Genomic DNA, 6,000 nt, shown 5'->3' on the forward strand with positions numbered 1-6,000 from the left:
ATGTATGTTTTGCCTATTATTTTTTTAAGTTCAGATTGGTCATAATAACAAACAAAAACTTAAGAATGATTGTTTGAATCATGAAACTTCTCTATAAAGTTATTTTTTGTATAACTTACGCTAACCTAATGAAGCCTGATATCATAGGGTTGTACTGTTTGTGTTTAAACACTGATTTGGTTTTACTGTGTAAATAAAAGGTTATGAAAACTGCACAGTTTTTGATTGCAAGTTTTGTATAGTGTTCAAAGAGCAACACCGTATTCTGTTAACACCAGGATTTGATTTTAAGATCAAGTAAATGTCGTTTCACATGATTTGTTGAACTAATGCTGGTTGAGTAGATAGTTTCGAACTACAGTTATGTTTGTTACAGAAATGCAGCCAAAGTAATTACAAAAAAAACTCCATTATCGATTGAAAAATAAATTATTATGTTTATATGAGATTAGATTGAATAAGATATATACATATTTATATACAGATATGTAATGTGTATAGTTAATTATTTGAAGATTTCTAATTGTAGGTTGTGTTTTCCTTACAATAATATTTATTTGATTTAGATATATTTGTATCATACACGTTTTAGAGACCACTTTAGTCCTTGTTGAAAAGTGTAGCAGAAAGATTTGTTGTCGTCTGTATTGGATATTAAAACTCATAATTACTAATTTCAATTTGTTACTTTACCTCCTCTCAGATAAATATCGAATCCATTCCCTTCGGTTGACTCAGCAGATAGCCCGATGTGGCTTTCTATTCTCGTTCAGTACTGCCCTCTATACAGAAAAAGTAATTTTATGCATGCCACAAGTATCTTATTTCCTCTCATGCAAATTATCATTCATCAACCCTCCATTAAAACGAGTGCGACAATTTCTTATGACGCACGTGGCTTCCTTCATTTTATTCTACCAGACAATCATATCACTTCTTGTTTGGCAGTACTCACGTTCAGACGTTTTTCTTTTGGTGGTCTCTTTGTGAATTGCGATTTTAATAGTTTAAGTTCCGAAGTAGGATTTATTTCTGGGTTCTTATGTGACCTTGTCCTGCGTACGTTTACCTCATCTATTTTTATGTGTGGGGGGTCTGCATTGTTTTTCTATGGTAATAGAGTTTCGATCGTGGATTTGAGACTTTAGAATCTCTTATACCATCTGTATCTACACTCAACCCTTTCCTCTTTGATTGCATTTTTGTCGCAGTTGAAGCCACAACATGCCCCCCCCCACCACCACCACTCTGGCCCTTATCTACCCGTTCCTTGTTTTTCTTCCGTGAGTTTTTCATCTCATTATTTTATTCAAAGTTGATGGGCGTGTCAATAGTACTGGAGACTGATCGGAGGGTTCTGGTCCAATGGGAGCCTGACTATATTATATTGTTATTCTGTGGTGATTTTTCATTGCAGTTCCATGGGCTTTTCTAGGTTTATCAGAAGGACTTGTTCTATTTGTTTCCCCACCCCCTTTGTTCCTAGTACTCTTTCCATCCCCATAACTTGGGATCCTTCCACCTGTATCTGTCCAAGGGAGTACAAGATTTTCTGTCTGTGCAGGCCATTGCACCTGTTCGTCATCTTTCTCAAAGCTTTTATTCCAGGTTGTTTGTTGTCCTTGCCCCAAATCGGAGGCTAACGGCCTGTACTAGGTTTGTCCCACCTCATATTTAAGCTGCCCTGTTTTGCCATGGAGTAGTTTCTTCCCATTAAGTGGGCTTTTCCTCCATATTTATCGAAGACAAAGAGAAATGTTGCAAATGTTTATTTGCATTTCCCAATATTTCATTACTTGCGACTCTGTTTTGTTTATTATCCATGGGATATTTTCTCTGTTTCACCTACCAGCTGCTCCTAGAGGTAGTTATAACGTGTTGTTAATTAAGTTAGATAAACCCTTACTGTGACCTATCAAGTACCATGTCCATTTGGGCGTCTTCCGTTTTGTACACATCTCAGTTGGCCTCGTTCTTCTCCTCTTCAACTTTATTTAATGGATGTTCAGTTCGATTACAGCTCAAAGTTCCATCACCTTTAAGAATGTGATCGTCAATGATAGACTTTATCCCATTATGTAAGGCTCATATGCCGGCCCTTTTTCGGACTTTTCACGACCAGTGGAATTTTCACATTTCATGGATGCATCCTTTTAGGAATAGGGTCACGAGTTAATCAACTGGAAGAATCGAGGCTTTTGGCTTACGGATGAGAGGTCTTATTCCACCAGCATCTTGGAGCTTCTCACTGTGGGTAGTTTTTGGTTCTTTTTCCCTATCTACCCTGAAATCTTATGGTTATAATCTATTCCAACATTTATTCAGTGGCTGCTTATCTCAGTTACAATGGTAGAAGCCATCCTCTATCTCTGTGTATTCATATGTTGGATGTTCTTTTTGGGCTTCCACACTCGATATTTTATTATTGCGAGTCATGTTCCAGGTGCTTTTGCTCTTGTTGTAGGTCAGATTCTTGTCCAGACAATATTTATCCAATAAGGTGGTCTCTCGATCCTTTTGTTTTCCTGTGGTTTTGACTTTCGTGGGTTACCCCTCACATTGAGGCTTCTGCTGTGTCCCTTCATTACCAATTGTCTTGATTTTGGTCTTCATTTCCTCGACATCTTTCTATAAATGTTTTTAGTCAGAACTGGAACTACGCATTAGAATATTATTATCCCTCTTCTCCAGATGAGTTTGTTCATCATCGACACTCCATGTTCAGTCGTTCTGATAGCACATTCTTGGCCATCTTAGCTGTAGTTTCTCCAGCTTCAACTTCCTCCTTCATTACCTTTTCCTACGTTTCTGTTCCTTCTTTCCAACCCTTAGTTACCAGTGTTTTATTCACATCTTCCTCTCCTATATCTTCACGCCAGACTTTCTTTTGGTCATTGGCGAGGTGATACGGTTTCTCCCAGTATTTAACCTCTTTCCTAGCTTGTTTCGTTTACTTTTTCTAACTGGAAATTTCTCAACACAAATGAAATATGTTCCATCATTCGCTTTTGGGTCCAGGTTTTCGCCTGATCAACTCGCAGTTCTTAGTAATATGGATTTCCTTTTTAGACTTTTGGATCAGGGGTCTTTTGTCTTCTCAGTCTGATTTTAAGGCAGTCTTGTCCCACACCTTTTACTTTTCCTGATCCCACAGCTATTTACATCTCCTACACTTTACCTGTTAATGTGTTCCTTCTGGATGTGTTGTCCACCATGATGGGCTGCATTTCTGTATAGGGATATTAATGTGGTATTGCACTATCAAACTTTGTCTGCGTTTGAACCACTTTGCTCTTTGTTTCACTTTCCCTTAAGTTTCCTTCCTTCTATTTGCTACTGAACATCATTGGTCTGTTTATTTGCCATGGATGTTTCAGTACTCTTTATCCTTCTACATATATTCTTCGTATCGCTCTCCCTCCCTCGTACTTTGGTAGTTGGTAAGGATAATCTATCCGTTTAGATGCTTTCCTTCCATATGTTTCACATCTTTATCTTTGTCCTGATCTAGATAGACTTGTGTCCTGTACTTGCTTTTCTCTATTATATTGGCCCAGTATGACCAGGTGGTTAGGGCACTTGTCTCATAATGTGAGGGTCTCTATTTTGAATCCGTCACACCAAACATGCTCCCCTTTCAGCCGTGGGGGCTTTATAATATGATGGTCAATCCAACTATTTATTGGTGAAAGAGTAGCCAAAGAGTTGGCAGTGGGTGGTGATGACTAGCTGACTTACCTCTAGTCTTACACTGCTAAATTAAAGAAGGCTAGCGCAGATAACTTTCATGTAGCTTTGAGCGATAAACAAACATCTGCATGGCTTGCTTTTGTGGTGTACGTTACTGCCTCTTTTTTCCTTGACAACTATCTTCTGACCATATTAGTTTTCCATTTTCCTTCACCACCTGAGTTTAGCTCTTTTTTCAATTGGCTTCTTCCTCATTCTTCCATCCTCACTTTGTTCTGTATGTTTTCTCACCTAATTCGACACATTGCCTTTCTATTGGTGTTTTATCTTCATTTCATCTTTTAGAGATACTTCTTCTATTGGGCATGTGCACTACTCATACGTTCATCTCTTAATATTTGCATCGGATCACAGTCTTCTTCAGGTTATCATCTTCCACCTGTGACCATTCTAGAATATAAAATTCAGTCAGACTTTGTTGCAAGTGGTGACTGACCAGATATTTTTAACTGTTCAAGTTCACACTGTCAAGTCATTCCGACTAGCACACAAGTTCACGGTCACGCAACATGCACAATATACAGAAATTGAGTTTTCCATTAGACTATCTGTAGGCTTGTCTTCGTGATAGAGTTGCTTCGTAAGATTTCCTTCCCAGGACTGTACCTACTTACATTGGTAAAGCAGAAGCTGATAGCTTCCCATCCCTGCTACACCTTAAATTGAATAAATCAGTATGGTTTGCTTTTAATAATAGGGTTTCGTGGTTGCTCATTGCACCATATGGAGTGTTGTCGTTCTTCCGAACTCTACCATGTTTTATCTCCCTTTTATTCCAGTGAAGTTTAAGAGTCTTTATTGCTTTCCAGTTCTAAGCTACTGGGGTGGAGAGTTGTGGAAGAATTGTCATGAATGGGTTAATAAGGTAAAAAAAAGAAAAAGAAATTATTATAATACTTTTCAGTTAAGAGAAGGGTGTTGTTCTGCTACTGCAAGTGACGTGATATCCTCCAAAATGAAACAAAAATGATTGGAGGGACATTTTAAAATTGCAGTATACTCGTTAATCTTCCTCATCCTACTACTAGAAGAATGTCAGTTCCAAGTGGCCGGGTTTTGGATTTGAGTGGAACCAATTAACGAAATCCTCACACGTATATTACAGATGTCTACATTTCTCCCTAATTTATATTCCATCATTGTTATGGGTCATAGTGAAGGTAATTGTGTATTGTTACGGTTCTTTCCCTTTCACTATCCTTCAATGTTGCTTGGGGTTGTTCTGGTCAGTTTTACTTTTGAGAGAGATGACTTACATTATGTAGAAATCTTTTTTATACTGGATGTCTGGTTATCGAATCGATCTATCTGCACCACATGAACCCACATAACGATCACTGGTGTTTGAATGGAATTTAATGTGATGAACTACATTCATACCATCCACACCGTGAAACTGCAACAATGAAGAATTAACAAGTTTAGCGACATCGCCAAAGTTCATATAAGCAAATACACACACATATTCAAATTATAGGACCATAGAAGACAATTGTTACTGGTACGAGCACGAAATTACAGCTTAACAGACATATCAATTCAACATGGGATCATGGCAAGATAGAAACAATGAATTAAGACCTATACTAAATATCTTTTCTTTTTAATGAATGAATTCATTTATAAATAAGAGAACTTTAATTCTTTTTTTCTTTTTTTTTTGGTAGGGGTGGACTTATGAATCACAATTTTATCTAACACGATCATATAATTTAAACAGCATATTAACATGGTTATATAGTTAATGAATGAATTTTGGCCAACAATAGGATATTTATTTCTAAAATAACTGTTTGTAGACAGAATTATTCAAGTATTAATGATACCCATCACTAACATATGGAAATTATTCGTTTATACCCGTATTGTGGGTTGGTAGCATTAAATTGTTCATTTTCTGGACATTCAGAATGAAAAACTGAAAAAAATGGTGATGCATCTGTTTTGTTTTCCTTAGTGGGATACTTTTAGCATAACCTTATAATTTAAATCGACTTTATAAATATCTGAAAATTGTGTGATTTAGTTTTTAACAAGAACTTTTGTCATATACTGTCAGCGTTAACATTGATGGCATTACTTGTGTTAAAACCTTGATGTTTATTGTGCCTGCAGCAAATATTTTAAAGCGTTTATAACGTTTTTAATAGTGGATTTTTTCATTATTTGTTTGGTGAGTAACCATGGTAGAAATTTTTCATTCATTCAAACTGTTAAATAATACGTGTATAACAAATTTATCAGTATACA

General features: G+C 36.6%; 1 long non-coding RNA gene across 2 annotated transcripts in view; it reads right to left on the reverse strand.

The window, feature by feature from the left end:
• The window catches only part of LOC143234952 (uncharacterized), a 42,914-nt gene extending 42,127 nt beyond the window's left edge, over positions 1-787 (reverse strand). For both annotated transcript variants that reach the window (XR_013018872.1, XR_013018871.1), the window contains exon 1: positions 694-787. This is a non-coding gene — a long non-coding RNA (uncharacterized LOC143234952). The remainder of the gene's footprint in view (positions 1-693) is intronic.
• Between the last annotated feature and the right edge of the window lie 5,213 nt (positions 788-6,000).

This window comes from Tachypleus tridentatus, chromosome 12 (genome assembly GCF_004210375.1).
Source record: "Tachypleus tridentatus isolate NWPU-2018 chromosome 12, ASM421037v1, whole genome shotgun sequence".
Taxonomy (NCBI): Eukaryota; Metazoa; Arthropoda; class Merostomata; order Xiphosura; family Limulidae; genus Tachypleus; species Tachypleus tridentatus.